Here is a 15,303-nt window from a genome sequence, read left to right as displayed (position 1 = left end):
ATGGAGGTAAAGTAGCTTTTCTTAGCAGGTGGGTGCATCTTTGATTGCTTGAGAATGTGGTACTAAATGTGGTACTGGCCACTCAGGCAGCGAAGATAGACAACCAAGTCTCCAACCTATTGACAACAACCCCAGACTACAAGATGTTCAGAAAGGAAATAAAAACTATACTCTTCAAGAAATCCCTTAATAAAGCTTAATACCATGATAAAGCTTAACCCCCCTCTTACCATCCCCTCCCTAACCCCAGATCCTACTTTTCCCTCTCTTGGAAACCTTCTCTGATCTAACGTTGTAACCCTTCTTCTATAACTCTTTTTGTAATCCGCTTTGAACCGGTAATGGCGGAATAGAAATCTGTAATGTAATGTAATTACGGTTATATTTGCGGTGGCAAGCGAGTTTTAGTGAGATTCCATTTGGTGTATTTGGTGGTGTCTTTGCGATCCATTCATCAGGGATGTGGACGCGGGTCGTTAAGTATATATAAACGGAAACAAATGATTAATGGTAGAATTATTGAAAGTTGACTTCAGCATTAGTGGCAGCTGTTGATGCTGATTGAGCAACATGTTCTGGGGAAAACCATTATTTACGGACTTCAGTAAATAAGAATAATTATGTGGGATGAGAGAATGCATGGCTCTGACCTAGGGTTACCAGACGTCAGGATTTTCCCGGACAAGTCCTCCTTTTGAGGACATATCCGGGGGTCTGGATGGCTTTTCATAACCCGGCACTTTGGGTTTTGAAAAGCTTTGAAGAAATCAGTGTTGGGGCAGGAGGGCATCCACACACGTATGTCCTTCTGCCAGACAAGAGCAGGCAACCGGGGGGGGGGGGGGGGAGGAGGGGGGCTGTGGCAGGGCTAGGGCATGAGTGGAACTGGGCAGCCCTGGGGACGGGTCTAGGGGTCCAGATTTTCCGATTGGAAAATCTGGCAACCCTACTCTGACCTGAACATCTAGGGAAAGCAATTGAACATTTAAATGGATGCATGACATCAGTACAGAACCACATAGGACCATATGGCCTTTTTCCATTTTCAGGGCAATTCTATAACGAAGTGTCTATTTTCAGTGCCAAGAAGATGCCTTTTTGTGGCTTGTTCTATATCTCTCCAGCTGCTCGGATCTGCTCTCTGGCCCGTCTTTCCCACTGATGTGCAGCTGTTCCCTCTTATTATTTCTGCCTTTATCCTGCAGACCCCACTCTGACCCAGACTGGCATCTGTTTCTTACTACACCATTTGGTATATCAGAGGATAGCGTAAAGGGCTTTATCAGTGCATCTATGATATCTCCTCTTCCTCCACATTCTAAATATAAATATTTATAGGGACAGGGAGGTGAGATATCCACTTGTAATAAAATCCCCAGAATATATAGATAAACCAGGCCAATACAACAAAGTTAGGAGATATAAGGCTCTAGAACAGGGAAGGAGCTCATATAATCCATAGGAAGCAGTAAAAGAAAATGAAGTCTGTTTATCCTTGGGGAAGGGTAATTGAAGTTCTTTCAGAATAGACAAAAGGGAAGCATATGGGAGGTCCCAAAGAAGTCAGGGAGGGGTAGTGCAAAGCATTCCTGTCCAATAGAAGACCTTCTAAGGGGGAACTAATCAGGGCCAGGTGGACCAGGAAATACGGCTTTTAAGGTTTCTTATTCCAATTGGGAGGAAGAAAGAGCAGAGCTTCCAGAAAATCAGAGATGGTTTGGAAGGCTGGAGAAGAAGAAGAACCTATGGATATCACTTACTGTGACAACCAGGAAGAAAGGGAGGTAGAACCTTGTGAAGTACAAAACAGTTTTGGCTTTTCTCTTTGTGTGGGAATTTTGCAGTAAGGCCAGTTCAGGAGGCACCTGGCTGTGATAGCAAGTGAGTGGTGGCAGAAGTATAGCTAGGTTTTGGCATAAGGGGAGCAGACTGTAAAAAAAAGCACACCAGGTGCCAGCACAAGTAGATCTATAAAACTGCATAGGCACCATATTCATTGGAAATCCACTTGGGTGAGCAACCGCTCCCCTTTCCTCTCACATAGCTAAGCCTCTAGGTAATCACTTTCCTCCCTCTTTCTTGCTTATGCTCCCTATGTAGGAAAAAATATTTTAATAAAAAGAAGCTCTGACTGTTCTGGGGGGGGGGGGGTTTCTCCTATAATTAGAAAGTTGCTGAGAGGGGAATGACTAAACAGCATTGTGGAATTTTTATTTTTTTTTGTGGACTTTAAAATGTAGCAAACTCCTTTTTGTGGACAGGAGGAAAGGTTCCTCCCAATGAAGAAATTAATTATTTAGGCAAGTAAGTAGCTCAAAGAAGGAACTGGACCAGTACAAAGACATTACTGCATTTGCATATGTTGGGAAGGATGCCTAATTTGCATGTGCCTTTCTCTGTTACTGGAAATGTTTTGCTCACTGATTTATAAAGTATATACAAAGAAACTATGGGATTTTGTTTATTGTTCTTGTGGATCTCTATACAGAACTCTGAGTGCCTGAATTGAATTATAATAGAATTTTCTCTCTCCACTTCACCTTGAGTAAAAGGATATAAGGTAAAAGAGACTTGAAACAAAGTTGGGCAGGACTGAATAATCTCATTTTGGAGGTCTCTCTAAGCTTGCTAGTCAAGAGCTGACCAGAGGAACTACAGTACCTTACAATGTATGTTGTAATTCATTAAAACCTCATTTTCTGTCTGGTGATTTTAATCACCTTTTCCCAGAAATGGTCATGTATATTTTAATTATTTTAGTTTAGGATGTTCAGCCCATTGGGGTATGCAATTACAGGATGAATTAACCCCAGATATTCAATGCTGGGATGTATGCGGATCCCAGCACTGAATATGTGGGTAAGTCCGATGACTTGGAAGGTAACCAGACACCAGCCAATATTCAGACCAGTGTCCAATTAATTTGGGGCTCCTTTTACAAAGCTGCGGTAGAAGAGGTTTCTACCCCGGGCCAGTGAGGTAAATGTTCCGACGCTCACAGGAATTCTATGAGCGTCAGAGCATTTACCTCGCCAGCTTACTGCAGAAACCTCTACTGCAGCTTTGTAAAAGCCAGGGTTGGTGCATAAGGTTAGAACTGCCTTTTTAATATTCCAACTTTATAAGCTTATTTAGCTAGTTAGTGCAAAGCCACAGTAGCAATTCCCAGTGGAACTGGACGGGCTTCATCGTATTTTCCACGCAGGAATCTCTTTGTAAAAAGAGCCCTGACTATTCCACTATCCAGCTAAGTCACTGCGCTGCCTTAACTCCACCTTAGGTCATCCCTAACTTAGCCAACTAGGGGATGGTCATTTAACAATGATATTCATTGGCATTAACTGTTTAAGTATGACTGAATATTAGCGGACAGCTTGCTCAGTGGGGTCTAACCTGACAAGAGCTTTCCTTCCCGATCAAACAAATTTAAAAACATTTCTTTTCCTTGATGCTTTCGAGACCTAAATGGCCTTTTTAGGGCTACATAGTTTTATTCTACTTTTAGACACCCTCCCTTTTGTTCTTTACCTATATGTTCTCTTTTTTACTTGATAAATTGTAGTTCTACCCTTCTTCCCTTTTTTTGTTTCTGTTTGTTTTTGTATTGTTTTTAAATGGTTTTAATAATTATTATTGTTTTAAAGGATGTATAGCTATCCCATATATGTTTTTAACATAATGTTCACCGCCTAGAAGGCTGATTGGGCAGTTTATAAAATTTTTAAATAAGCTTGAAACTTTTGAATATTCAACACCTTATTTTTTTCAGTCCAGGAAAAAAAAATAGCTTTCTTAAATACTTACTTTTACAAGTGTTACTATGCCATAGCTCACTCTGGCACCTCCCCACTTCTAATCATCCTGCTATCTCTCCCCTTTCCAATTCTCCCCACAGGCGATATACCCACCCCAGCATTTCCCCCCTTCCGATTCCCCCTCCAAGATGACACCCCATTAACATATGATCCCCTCCCTGTCCACTAATCCCCAAAACAAGCCCCACCTCTCAGAGCCCAATCTTCCCCCACCTCTTGACCCTCCCCACTGGTGGTCATATAGTCGATGGCAGAAGCAAAGCCGCCAGAACTTTTATGAACCTGAACTATGGGCTCCTTTTACTAAGGTGCTTTAGGGCCTTAATGCGCGGAATAGCACCCGCTAAATTGCCATGCACGCTAGACCTTAACGCCAGCACTGAGCTGGCGTTATTCTAGAAGTGTACCACGTGGTGTAGCGCACAGTAATTTTGTGCATGCGCTAAAAAACGCTAGCGCACCTTAGTAAAAGGAGCCCTATATTTTATGTATGCATTCGTGTCAACCGCTTAGGTGTAAAACCAGTGGTCTCAAACTCAAACCCTTTGTAGGGCCACATTTTGGATTTGTAGGTACTTGGAGGGCCGCAGAAAAAAATAGTTAATGTCTTAGTAAAGAAATGACAATTTTGCATGAGGTAAAACTCTTTATAGTTTATAAAACTTTCCTTTAACAGTTAAAAGGAAAAATATATAAACTATAAAGTTGTACCTTATGCAAAATTGTCATTTCTTTACTAAGACATTAACTATTTTTTCTGTAGCTCTCACATTTAAAGTTTAATATATTTTCTTTCTCAAAACTGACACATTTCAATCACTATATTGAAAATAAAATCATTTTCCCTACCTTTGTTGTCTGGTGACTTTATTTTTCTGTACTTTCAACTATGTTTCCAAGGCCTTCTTGTCCTTTGACTGTTTTTCTCTCCATCTTCATGTTCTGCCTTGCATCCATCTTTGGCATTAACTTAATATTCAATTTTTCTGCTTTCTTTTCAAAATCTACGTTTCCATGTCTTACCTTCCCTTCCTATCTCTCTCTTCTGCTGTCCTATTTCCATGATCTGGCATCTCTTTCCTTCCTTTCTCTCCCTCCCTCCCTCCTTCCTTTCCCCTGGTCTGGCATCTATCTCCTTCTCTTCCCCCATGCCCTGGCATCTCTCCCTCCCCCTCCATGGTCTGATATCTCCTTTCCTTCCCTCCCTCCCATGAACTTGGCTTCTCTTGTTCCTCTCCTCTCCCTTCTCCTTCCTTCTCTCTTTTTCCCCAATTGGGTGCAGCAGCAACAGAAGCAGCATTTCCCTTCCCCCTTTCCTGTGCAGCAGAAACATTTCTCTTCCCGTTTCCCTACCCCTTCCTTTCCCTGTGCAGCAACAGCATTTCCCTTCCCCCTTTCCTGTGCAGGAGAGGCATTTCTCTTCCCCTTTCCCTCCCTATCCCTTTCCCTGTACAGCAGCAGCATTTCCCTAGGGTCCCCCTTTCCTATGCAGCAGAAGCATTTCTCTTTCCCCTCCCCTTCTGTTCCCTTCCTTGTGGAGCAGCAGCGTGTCTGGCCGGCTCAGTTGATCTTTCCGTTCAAAGCCGCGGGTGGCGGCTCCTCGTGAGATCCGTGCCTGTGTATGAAGCCTCTCTGATGTTGTGATGTCAGAGAGGCTTCCGATGCCGGAGTGGATAGCGCGAGGAGCCGCCAACCCGTGGCTTTGAACGGAACGATGGACTGAGCCGGCCAGACACGCTGCTGCTCCAAAAGGAAGAGAAGGGAGTTTTGATCGCTGTCCAGAGAAATGCTGTTTTGATCGCGTCCAGACCGCGGGCCGTAAAATAGACCTGGAGAGCCGCATGCGGCCCGTGGGCCGCGTGTTTGAGACCGCTGGTGTAAATGGACTAAAATAATTTTTGAATAAAGAAATTAAATCTTCTTTGCCCTTAGACTGTGCTGGGATCCAAAACAGTGCTGTTAATCCTTAGCAGTAGTCTCACATTGTTGTTTTTTAAAAAAAAAATTTGGTTTTAATCTGATCTTAACTGTAAACCACTTAGATAATTTTCTAATAAACAGCATATTAAATAAATAAGAGACTTGAGTGTTGTGGGATGCACAGATTCAAAAAGGCATATTCTGTGCAGTCTTAAAACATACATATGTATCTTCCATTACACATTTTTTTCTTTTGTATTTTATTAAGCATTTAATATAATTTCATCTTGTAAAAAGACCAAGAAAAGTAAAATCATACAACAGAAAAAATACAGTAAATATCGCCACAAAACATAATGAAAAATTCAGAAGTCCATATTAGAGTGGGAAAGAAAAGAAATTACAAAAAGAAACAGGAAATAATAGGAACTTTGGGGGTCTTTTACTAAGGTGCGCTAGCCAATTTAGCGCGTGCAAAATACTAACGCGTCCATAGAATATAATGGGCGCATTAGCATTTATCATGCCTTAGTAAAAGACCCCCTTAGTCCCAAATATTAGAGCTCTCGGTAATGACCTTTTTTATACATCCTCTGTTCCTTTCTCTGGCAAAACAAGAAATGTATCTAAATGCATATTTCCTATTCTGATAAGAGAACAAGCAACCAAAGGTTACTTCAAAAGAAAGTGCCTGTGCCATCTATGCTAGAAACTGCCTCCTACATTTGTCAGGAAACACCTGTACTCAATGTCCACTGAACAATAAGACTCTAAAACCAACAAGTTCTTTCTCTAAAGGAAAAGTAACCAGCAATTGTAGGGCAAAACAAAATCATATCCTGAGAGTCCTTGAGAAAGGCAGTCAATTTAACGCCTCCCTTGGGTACTAGCCCTGCCGTCTCTCATTCAGCCCTCCCAATTTCAGAGAATGCTTTATGAACAGAAAAACATTTGAGAAACGAAATAGAGTCTAGGCAAGAAAACTGTAACAGGTCCTTAAAGCATTCCTTTAACAATATCTCACGTGCCAATAAGTAAATCATCAGAAATCTCAAATTATTAGCATGAAGCAGATTATGAAAAGACTCAAAAGTGTGTGAAGGACTCTTTGATGGCAGGTACACTTACAAGGAAATACTATAACCTAGATCAGGGGTAGGCAATTCCAGTCCTCGAGAGCCGGAGTCAGGTCTAGTTTTCAGGATATCCACAATGAATATGTATGAGATGGATTTGCATGCACTGCCTCCTTGAGATGCAAATCCATTTATTGTGGATATCCTGAAAACCTGACCTGGCTCCAGCTCTCGAGGACTGGAATTGCCTACCCCTAACCTAGACCAGGGTTCAACCTTTTTTAAAGCAAAGAGCCATTTTATCCTAAATGTTTGACCCAAGATTTACAAAGAGCCGAATTGGGTAAAGAAGGGGGTTTGAGATACATTTTTTTTAAAATGCGATATGGATATGTAACAGAAACCCAAAACTTCAAGTACTTACAGAAGATAAAGAAAAATAATTTACTGATACTTTTGACACTGTATTTCTGCACAGAGTTGTTTCACATCCAGCATGTCTCCTTCTATCATTCCTCAGACCCTGTGCAGCATCTTTCACCCCTACCCACCATTCTCCTCTCTTCCCCCCAACCCTGTGCAGCATTTTTCATCCCTGCCCACCAGCCCCATACCCAACATTTCTCCTTCTATCACCCCTCTCCAGCACCATGCTGTATCTCTCCCTCCAATCCCTCCACCATCATGTCCAACATTCCTCCCTCTTGCATCCCTTTCCATGTCCCACTGTTCCCTCTCTACCACATCCAACATTTCTCCCTCTCATCTCTCATTTCTGTGCATCTCTACCTCACTCCTCTCCCACCAACATGTCCAATAATTCTCTCTTCCTCCCTATGCCCAACAATTCTTCTCTTTCTTCTCTTCCCTACTTGCACCATCTCTTTCCCTATCCTTCAAATACCCATGCCCAACACCTAGTACCTCAGCATCTCTTTCCCTCCCTTCCTCTGTCCTTAAATCCTATGTCCCAAGTTCATGTACCCTCCCTTCATTCTGTGTTCCAAGTTCGCCCTCCCTTCTGTGCTTCAAGTTCATGCCCCCTCCTGTGGTGTGTACCTGTCTCCTGATGGCCTCCTCGTCCTTCCTTCCAGGAAGACGAATGTGTTTCTTCACAAAGTCATGGGCAGTGGTTCCAAAACGCTGCCCGTGACTAACCCAGAAGGCTTCCCTCTGACATCAGAGGAAAGCCTTCCGGGTCAGCCATGGGCAGCGTGCTGGAACTGCTGCCTGTGACTTTGTGAAGAAGCATAAGTGGCTGCCTGGAAGGAAGGAGGAGGAGGAGGCTGCCAGGAGACAGATACACACTGCGGGATCCCCACAAGAGAAGAGCCACAGCCATGTGGCAGATCCCTGCCCTAAACGCTCATATTTACATGCAGATTACACGCATAAATGTTTAGAATGCTAGCATTTATACACATTGGTTAAGTAGGTTTTGCATTATCTTATCTGTATTATTTGTTGATATAATTTGTATCCATTTGTACATTCATTTAATATGCATGCAATTATGTAATCAATTTTGGTGTTATTGGGAGAGTGAGCTAAATATGTGAATAAATGAAGATACATGCACGGGTAAATGCTATTCTACAAATACCCACTTAAGTTACATAAGACTAGATTCTGTAAATGGCGCCAAAAAAATAATAAGTGTTAATCATTGTTCTATAAATGGTGCTCAGAGCTGGGAGCTGTTTACAGAATAGTGCTTTGCACTAGGATCTGTGCCCAGTTTTGGGTGTGAGGTTACGCCAACTAAAACCTGGTATAAATCCCGATGCCTAAATTAGGGACAGATCTGCCATGTTCTATAACAGTGTGCAAATTTTAGAAATGCCCCCGACTCGCCCACGCCGCTCCCATGGCCATGAACCCCTTTTGGAGCCATACCCAAGAATGTACTTGCGCTTCTTTAGAGAATACCGAGTAGGAAGATGGATGTGAAAATTCAAATTGTTGCCACAGAGTGCCAATAATTCATTATTGGTGTCCAATTATTTACGCTAATGGGTTCATTGTTCAACTAAGTTGCATGCAAACTGGGCACATGCCCTAATTTGGGTGCACAATTTTGAGTAATTGTTTGGGGGGGTAGTGTGTCAGACAGTAAGTCCTTGTTTCCCTTAATACTCATGTGTACTTGTAGACTCGGGAGAGCAGAGCAGGGAATCGGGTTCTGCTTCCCCATTACCCACAGCGATCACTGCTGCCACTAGCTCCAACTGGAAATGTTGCAAGTCTGCACTTTCCCACTCAGCAGTCACTTCCTTTCTCTTTATTTCTTTGTTCAGCCATGAATGGCAGTGTTCAGTGTGTCATGGATTATAGACAATGTCTGTCAGGTGTGCCACAGTGGAAGAAAGGTTGAGAAGCATTGATTTATTGCAGGTAAAGGCTGGTGTAAATTTTTATTTATGTATTTATTCAATTTTCTATACCATTCTCCCAGGGGAGCTCAGGACAGTTTACATGAATTTATTCAGGCACTCAAGCATTTTTCCTTGTCTGTCCCGGCAGGCACAATCTATCTAATGTACCTGGAACAATGAGTGGGATTAAGTGGCTTGCTCAGGGTCAAAAGGAGCAGCGTGGGCTTGAACCCACAACCTCAGGGTGCTGAGGCTGTAGCTTTAACCACTGTGCCACACTCATATTAGTTTCTATGTACTACAGTAGTATTCAAGCATGTCAATGACAGGATTCTAGAATAGCGTTCTTCAACCGCCGGTCCGCGGACCGGTAGCGGTCTGCAAAAATTTCCCACTGTTCCGTGAAGAACTAGTGTCCCCTGCAAGCGCGTGTCCGTCTTCCTTCCGGCTTGGCTGCTCCTTATCTTCAGCTCCAGCTGCACTTGTTTGCCGGGACAATGAACAGTGGCTCTTGCACGCTGCACATGGCTGACCCGGAACCAGAACCGGGTCAGCAGCATGCAGCGTGCAAGAGCCACTGCGCGCTGTCCAGGCAAACAAGCGGGAGTGGGTTAGAGTAGCTCGGGTGGCGGTATCCCGAGCTATTGGCTGCTGGGCTCATCAAGGAATGAGCGGAGGGCCGGCTGGGAGCTGTGCCTGGTGGGTCAGATGATCCTGGACAATAGGAAATGTGGGGACCCCTCGGACCCTTGCTAGCACGGTGGGGTCGGAGACTATTAATTGTTACAGTAGCTCGAGAACAAGGTGTTGGTTATTGTTATACAATTAGTGTTTGTTAAATAAGTGTTAATAATATATTTAAGTTATATGTTTTAACTTTCAATAAACAGGGCTGTGGCCAGGCTTCACCACCAATGGATTTGTGTGTCTTATTGGGGAATGGGCGGGGGGTACGGGTTAGGGGGTGAGGTTCCGCTGTTAATCCAGGATCAATATGTTTGTGCAAAAAATATGTTGCGATTTAGAAAGCTGTTGAAAACTCATTTTTTTCATACAAGCTTTCATGAATTGTACGTAATATTATATAAGAATGTGTTTTCTAAGGGAGTGCGACAGGATATGTTGTTAGAATTGGGTTTAAAGACAGTGGCAGGAAGGTCAAAATTGATAAGTAATTTTGAAGTTTGTCAAGTTGTATATGAATTTTATGCTTTATTGGAAGCCGCTTTGGCTTTTTTAAATCAGATAATAAATAGAATAAATAAATGACTTGCCCAGGGTCACAGGGAACAGCACGGGTGCTGAGGCTGTAGCTTTAACCACTACACCACACTCTCCTTTTTATGGCTGTTTATTGATGATATTAGCATCGATTAATTCTCTAAGACTGGCAGATCAATTATTTAAATTTCGAAAAAGTTTAAAAACCTGGTTGTTTTCACAACAGTTAATTTGATTTTAGCTGTCGTATAGTAATTTTAAGCAATTCAACATACTTTTTTTTTCTAACTTTTTCCATCCATCTAATCTAACCAATTTCTGTTTTTATATCACAGTTTTTACTTGTTATGTTTCATTTTTTAACGAACTGTAAACCGAGTCGAGCTCCTTTGGGAGTAGATTCGGTATATAAAATGAAGATTAGATTAGAATTAATCAATTTATCCACAAAACTGGCCCCAATATATAACCCCCACACCCAATTGCATGCCTAACTTTGAGTGCCATTTTCAGAAAGGGGGGGGGGGGTAATATTAGGATGTACATTTTTGAATAGTACTGATTCTTTGCAAACAGTATGCACTCTTTTGAAACAATGTGCCCTGTTTCCAAAAGAAAGAGTATTGTTTAATAATATGGATCCCACAACAAAATGGAAGAGGAAACAACCCAGGGAAGGACACATCACGATCATTTTCCGGCCGCAGGACCTTACTGAATAAAAGGCTGGTAAGTGTTTCATTTCTGTCAAAAGAGATGAACTAAATCTAATTGGCCAATTGGACACATTCTGCCACTGCGGTTAAGGGCATTTTCTTGCGTTGTGTTTATTTTGTTTTCTCGATCTTTTCTGACCCAGATTCCAATCCGAATCTGCTGGGCTTCACAATTTCTCCAATCCTTTCCAGAGTGAGGATTGTTTACAGTCCCGAAGGAATGGATTAAAATCTTTGCTGCAGGGACACGGGTTGTTTTCCTTAATGTTTGTAGTGGGGGGGGGGGGGGTTGTTTTTATAAATGTGATTTTAACTCACTTAAAGTTGAGGCTCTCCTTCCCTAAGTTGGTATCAACACTACTCAGACGGGAAGAACACTGTAGGCTGCCAATTATCCCCAGGCTTTGAACTCTGAACCATGGACTACCCTCTCTCTTCTGGCTGTTGTCAATCACTCTACACATACTGAAAAAAAAGAACATAATGCAGTTTGCTTAATTACCTGTTCTTGGGCAAAAAATAATACCATTCGAAATCGAGATCTGTATATGTCTAAAACTATGGTCCGGATATTAAAAGCCTAACTGCATTTTTTTGTTGTTCCAAAATTCGTCCACTATATGAATGGATTGAGAGCAATCGCCAAGCCTTTGTACATAGTTTAGTACAGCTTGAAAGCCACCGTACAAGTAAATAAGCCCCCCTCCCCCGCTCCACCCCGCCTAAAAGAAGCCTACCGCTATTTTGAGTGCAATACACACGCACACAGATATAGTAAAGTTCCATAAGTAATTTTAGAAACAAAGAACCCCGCTTTCATCTGTGCAACCAAACCATATTACTGCTGTAAAACTATAGAAAACGCATCCCGTCGCCCAGGTTAAAAAAAAATATTGAGAATTTCAGGGTTTTCATGAGCGGTAGATGGGATTTTGTTACAGCGCATCCTTTTAGCGCAGCATTTCTAAAACGGCTCAAAACAAAGCCAGCTTACCCCACTGTGTCCCCCGAGGACTTATCGTCCCTATGGTAGCAGACGACGGGACAGCCTCCCAGAACATTTGCCCAGTCTTTTGGGGGAGTCCACGAACGACGCCTCCATTGTCGTCACGGACGGAGGCAAAAGGCGAGCGTCGCGGCGCTCTAGCGAGCTCATCGAAGCCGAAGTCTCTCCTTTGTTCGGGAAAGCCGAGGCTGAAGAGCGCTTCCGCGACCATGCCTCAGAGGAAACGGCACACAAGAGCAGGCCTGACGTCTGAGCAGGATCTGAGGGCAGGGGGAACTCTTGGGGGGGGGGGAGGGGGGGTCTGAATAGGAAACGCCTTTCATTGGCTACCGAGGTCGCCCTGATCCCACCCAGTTCCCCCCTTCTGCTTCGCCAGGATTCTGTTCGTCTCGCACAGCTGCAAGTTTTTTTTCTTCCTTTCGAGAGAAATTGCTAGGGGAAAACAGCTTTTCCCAGTCAAGAATGAAAAAAAAAACCCTTTAAATGCAGCTTCACAATGAATGCAGCCCATTTCCTCTCCAATTAGCTGACTGAGACAGGCGCATGAATGTGCTTGAAGCACCCTTGTTTCTTCTTCGCAGCCGAAATAATGAGAGACTCTGGAAGCCTGGATGTGAGAAACTTTGTCCACTTTTTTTTTATTTTTTTTACTACAGCCTTTATGAACATTCCATCTTCTCTCATGTGAAAAACAACCTTCCTCTTCTCCCACTCCCCCTTCCAAAACAGAGAATACGGCCAACTGTGTCTTAGGTATGTAAATAGAAGATTCACTGAAGCTTCTAATCCATAAATTAGGATTGAAAAAAGAAAAAAAAAAAAAATCAATGAAACTAAAATATCTGTTTGGAGTTTCTCTTCTCTTATTGTTTTCAAACTTCAAATGATATGATAGAACTAACCTGTTTGTTCTATATACAAGTGGGCATCACAACTGATAAGGAATTTTTTTTAAAAAAATCAGAGAATTTATTTTAAAACTGTAATAATTCTGTCTACAAAATCTCTCTCCATATGTCAGAGATGAGTCTTATCACAATGGTCCATGCCATGGTAACATCATGACTAAACTACAGTAATGCCCTGTGCATTGGACAAAGCATAAATTATTCATACCCGCTCCAACTAATTCAGAAGCTTGACCAATAGAGGGCTGCAAGTGCTGTGACCACATGACACCCTTCTTGCAAAAACTGCACCGGCTATAAAGCCAAATTTTAAATAGTATGGGGTAAATTTTCAGCCAACAACGTTCATGTTAGCCACCATCAGTGCTGTGCTGGGATACTTCCATACATTGCCAGACATTCCATGCTATAACACACCTAGCATATATTTTCACTCACAGGTATGAATTATATTGCCATGCCATGCACTGTCATGCATCCTAATGCACTGCCATGCTCTGTTCTGTACTGCCTTATCGCGCTTCATACTGTCAGGCACTATACTGTCAAGCTCTATTAGTTACCGATATATCATACCAGACTTATAACATTACCTCTCCTGTCATATATTAAGTATTGCCATGCTCTTATTGACTACTATCATACTCCCCTAAGTATTATCCTATTATGTCATGACCTAAAATGTACTATTTTGCTCTGCATTACTATATCCTGTTCTACTTTATTATGTAAACCCTGTTATATGCCTTATTATGTATACTCTGTTATGCTTTATTATGTAGGTAAAATCATAGATGTCGGAACGGGGGGAAGCACAAGGGCCATGGCCTCCTCAAAAATTGGCATGCAGAAGTATGGCTCTCCCGACTCCCCCACCTACCACTTCCCCGCTGCTGAGATTTAAAACCTTTTGGGCAGCTTACGGTGCAATGAAGCCAGCTTCCCACCATCAGCCTGCCCCGGAAGTGTTCTTTCTGCAGCGTCCGGCCTACGCAGGAGGAGGAAATGCTGCGGAAAGTACACTTCCGGAATAGGCCGACAGAAGAGGCTGGCTTTGTTGCACCGTCAACTGCCCAAAGATTTTAAATTTCAGTGGCGGGGTGGTAGTAGGTGGGGGAAGTCGGGAACTGTAGGATCCAGATGAGAGAGGAGGGCTGGGGTTGGGAATGAGGGAAGGACATGCTTAACGGACTGGGGGTAGGGGTGTTGGAAACATAAGAACATAAGAGTTGCTGCTGCTGGGTCATGCTCAGCAGTCCGCTCACGCGCCGGCCCTTTTGGTCAAAGACCACCGCCCTAACTGAGACTAGCCCTACCAGCGTACGTCCTTGTAGGAACTTGTCTAACTTCTTCTTGAATCCTTGGAGGGTGTTTTCTCCTATGACAACCTTCAGGAGAGCATTCCAGTTTTCCACCACTCTCTGGGTGAAGAAGAACTTCCTTGCGTTTGTACGGAATCTATCCCCTTTCAACTTTAAAGAGTGCCCTCTCGTTCTCTCTACCTTGCAGAGGGTGAACAACCTGTCCTTATCTATTAAGTCTAGTCCCTTCAGTACCTTGAATGTTTCGATCTTGTCCCCTCTTAATCTCCTCTGTTCGAGGGAGAAGAGGCCCAGTTTCTTTAATCTTTCACTGTACAGCAGCTCCTCCAACCCCTTAACCAAAAAGGACAGATATTGCATGGACTGGGAGGGCTTTGGGAAGGCAGGGAAGGACAGATGTGGCATGGGCTGGGAGGGGATTGGGAAGGACAGAGGCTGCACAGGCTGGAGGTTAAAAAGGGAGGGAAAGAGAGATACATGGGTGGTGTGGTGAGAAGGGAGGGAAAGAGAGATGCTGTTGGTGAGTGAGGGAAGAGAAAAAGAAAATTCATGGGCATAGATGTGTGGAGTGGGAGGGAAAGAGATGGTATACATGAGGAAAGGCAGAAAGAGGGAGAATTGTTGGACATAATAGTGGTAGAGAGGAGGGAGGGGCAGAGTGAGAAAATATAAGCAAAGGGTAAAAATATAACCTGCACCTATTGAGTATAAGTAGAATGCCAGAGACAAGAAGTAGTATGCCTGCGGTTGTATCTTAAGTCTCAAGAGTGAGCTGTCTGTGCAGAGATAGTGAGGTAGAAAAATCTATTTATGAGCAGAATGCCAGAGAAAAATAAAATGCCTTTAATTATGTCTTGAATGTCAAAAAAGAACATTCAGTGCAGAAATAGTGAGGTAAAGAATTCCAGAGAGTGGGAGCCATGACAGAAAATGAGGAGTTCCTG

General features: G+C 42.9%; 1 protein-coding gene across 2 annotated transcripts in view; it reads right to left on the bottom strand.

Moving 5' to 3' along the window:
• The window catches only part of LPAR4 (lysophosphatidic acid receptor 4), a 38,756-nt gene extending 26,355 nt beyond the window's left edge, over positions 1–12,401 (bottom strand). The window contains exons 1-2 of one of the 2 annotated variants that reach the window (XM_033944745.1): positions 12,118–12,401; positions 11,442–11,588 (exon numbers count right to left, since the gene is read on the bottom strand). The gene's annotated coding sequence lies outside the window, so the exon portion shown is untranslated. The remainder of the gene's footprint in view (positions 1–11,441; positions 11,589–12,117) is intronic. The other variant, XM_033944744.1, reaches the window with a different exon arrangement.
• Between the last annotated feature and the right edge of the window lie 2,902 nt (positions 12,402–15,303).

This window comes from Geotrypetes seraphini, chromosome 5 (genome assembly GCF_902459505.1).
Source record: "Geotrypetes seraphini chromosome 5, aGeoSer1.1, whole genome shotgun sequence".
Classification (NCBI taxonomy): Eukaryota; Metazoa; Chordata; class Amphibia; order Gymnophiona; family Dermophiidae; genus Geotrypetes; species Geotrypetes seraphini.
Note: the sequence above shows the minus strand (reverse complement) of the source record. Positions and strands in the feature narration are given on the sequence as shown.